Source organism: Acyrthosiphon pisum, chromosome A2 (genome assembly GCF_005508785.2).
Source record: "Acyrthosiphon pisum isolate AL4f chromosome A2, pea_aphid_22Mar2018_4r6ur, whole genome shotgun sequence".
In the NCBI taxonomy this organism is placed as follows: Eukaryota; Metazoa; Arthropoda; class Insecta; order Hemiptera; family Aphididae; genus Acyrthosiphon; species Acyrthosiphon pisum.
The window spans coordinates 22,591,780-22,595,236 of NC_042495.1; positions in this window are offsets into that span (position 1 = coordinate 22,591,780).

Sequence of the window (3,457 nt, forward strand, 5' to 3'; positions counted from 1 at the left end):
ACTTAATGAAATTTTTAAACACAAATCCCATTACTTATAAAATTATAGATTTAAACAATGAAGAGATTGAAGGGAGTTTTTATAACGAAGAGTTACAAAAAACAAAATTTTAATAATAGGACCTTAGTTAAAGGAAGTAATTTCTATATAAACATCCTTCTAAAATAAATAATTTGACTATTTGTTTCACATTGTTTTTAATGGGACCTTAGTTAAAGGAAGTGTTAACTATAATAAATAACATATTAGTATGTTGAGTGGTCTCCAAACTATATTTTGTATTTAAATGTTACTTTTAATAAAAATTATTTTCATTAAAAAAATTGAATGTAAAAAAAATAAAAACATAATATAATAAAGAATGGATGGATTAAATAAAATTGAACCTTTAGTTAAAGAAACTAATACATATAATAAAATGAGTGTATTAAATAAAAAAACACGTCCTGACAAATATTGTGTTAAATGTAATTTAACAATTGGTTGTAAAAATTGGGCTACTCATTTGAAATCTTATAAACATCAAAACAATGACAGAGAACAAACAATTGTAGCTTCTAGATTTAATAAAACATACAAAGGTATACCAATTAATCAAGAAAGATTAAAAAAATTATAATTTTTTAAAAATAATGAAAAATGTCATAAAAAAATATATAAAAAAAGACAAAGTATATGTTGATTTTTGTGCGTTTGAATATTATGAAAATTCTGAGAATGTTAAATATAATCTAAATGAAATTCCAATTGATGGAAATATTTTCATTATTAATCAAGGAGATGAACATTTTGGAAATGGAAAGCCTTATGTTTCTAATGTATTACATTCACCAACTTGGTTAGAACTTTGTAAAATAGCTAATGAACAAATTATTACAACAGGTGATTATAGTCATTTTTATCTAGATGAAATTAACATTATTCAAGATTTAGGAAATGTTAAAATGTGTGAATTTAATATGGGATCTTAATATTATTTAAATGTTATTTTTAATAAAAATTATTTTTATTAAAAAAATGAATGTAAAAAAATTACATTATGTATAATAAATGGACATTCAAGAAATTGGACCATTAGTTAAAGGAAACGTTAACAGTAATAAAACGGAACAATGTTAAAGGAAACGTTAATAGTAATAAAACGGAACAATGTTAAAGGAAAAGTTAACAATAATAAAATGTGTGAATTTAGTATGGGGTCTTAATATTATTTAAATGTTAGTTTTAATAAAAATTATTTTTATTAAAAAAATGAATGTAAAAAAAAATTACATTATGTATAATAAATGGAACGCATAAATAAAATTGGACCATTAGTTAAAGAAAACGTTGACAGTAATAAAATGGAACGTATAAATAAAATTGGGAACAATGTTAAAGAAAACGTTAACATTAATAAAATGGAACGTATAAATAAAATTGGGAACAATGTTAAAGAAAACGTTAACAATAATAAAATGGAGATCAAAACTTGCATTAAATGTAACTTAACAGTTACTTACAAAAATTGGTCTAGACATTTGAAGTCTATTCGTCATCAAAACAATGATCCAGATCAAACAATTATACCTCGATTTAGAAAAACATACAGGGGTAGAGAAACAACAAATATAAGAACAAGACAAGAGAGAATACCAAGAACAGATAAAACTTGTGACATTTGTAATTTAACAATTAAATACAACAGTTGGACTAAACATTCGCAGTCTATTCGTCATAAAAACAATGGTATAATACCAAGAAAAGAGAGAACAGATAAAACATGTGACATTTGTAATTTAACACTTAAATACAACAGCTATACTAAACATTTACAGTCTATTCTCCATAAAAATAATGTTAAAAGAATACCTATTTTTAAAACTAAAGAAACAGCATTTCAAAGTAGATTAATAACTTATATTATTGAAAATAACATGGGGATTAAAGATGTACAAGAGTTTTTAAATCACTTAGATAAAGGAGTTAAAGAACGAATTAAAGAAGTATTAGAAAAGAAAGATTTAAAAGTTAATATTATGTTTTATGCAAAATTTAAAAGAGGTAATGATGAAAATAATATGGAATATAAAGAATGTAATTTTAAAACAGAAAATGAAATTTTAACAAAAAATTACGACTTAAGTAAATTTTATACAGATGCAAAAATTAAAATTGTAAACGAAATAGGAGATTTTGCAATGAAACATTCTCAATGGAAACTTCATGAAATTTTAAGTTTGCAAATAAATATAAATAAATACATTCCTTTAAGAGGTTCTTCGTATATAACATTACCTGAATACATTGCAAATAAAAAAGCTGTTATAAATGTTCAAAATACAGATGACAGATGTTTTCTTTGGGCAATACTCTCTGCCTTACATCCTGTTAAAAAAAATGGACATAAAGTACAAAAATATAAACAATGGGAACGTGAATATGATGATGTAATTATAAAATCTGGAATACATTTTCCAGTAAGTACCAAAGATGTTTCAAAATTTGTTAAATTAGTTGACAATTTGTCTGTTAATATTTACTGTCTAGATGAAAATACAGAAAATAATATTATAATTAAACCATTAGAAATAACTCCAAACGAAAAAACAAATCATATAGATTTGTTGTATTTAAAAGAGGATATTGAGAATAAAGGACATTATTGTTGGATTAAGAATTTATGGGGACTTTGTGGAAGACAAATTACAAAAAATACTAAAAAAAGATTTTTATGTAAAATGTGTTTAAATAGTTTCAATAATGAAGAAAATTTAAATGAACATAAACTTTATTGTTCTAATAATAAATCAGTTAAAACAGTTCTGCCAAAACCTTATAATAAAACTTTAGAATTTGAAAATTATAAAAATTCGTTAAGAGTCCCTTTTACAATTTATGCTGACTTTGAATGTACACTTCAGCCAATCTACACATGTGATCCAAGTGATGGAGAGTCTTTTACTAATTGTTACCAGAAACATATACCCAATAATTTTTGTTATTATGTTAAATATAGTAATGGCGATTATAAACCACCTGTAGAATATTCTGGTCCAAATGTAGCTCATGAATTTTTTGAATGTATGAAAAATGAAGAAATACATATTTCTGAAATATATGACGAAAATATTCCTATGAAAACATTGAATACAGAACAAGTAATTAATTATAACAAATCTGACAAATGCCATATATGTGAAAGATTTTTAACTGAATTACCTCCATCGGTAGAGAAAAAAATTGAAATAAATAATGAAGCAATTAAATATTTTAAACAGAATGAACATGAAGATGGTGAAATACTAAAAAGTTATGAAAAAAGTCTTGAAAGTGAATATAAAAATCTAAATCTAAATATGAGGAAAGTTCGGGATCATGACCATTTAACTGGAGAATATAGAGGAGCAGCACATTCTATATGTAATCTTAATTACCAAAATCCGAGTTTTATACCAATTGTTTTTCACAATCTTTC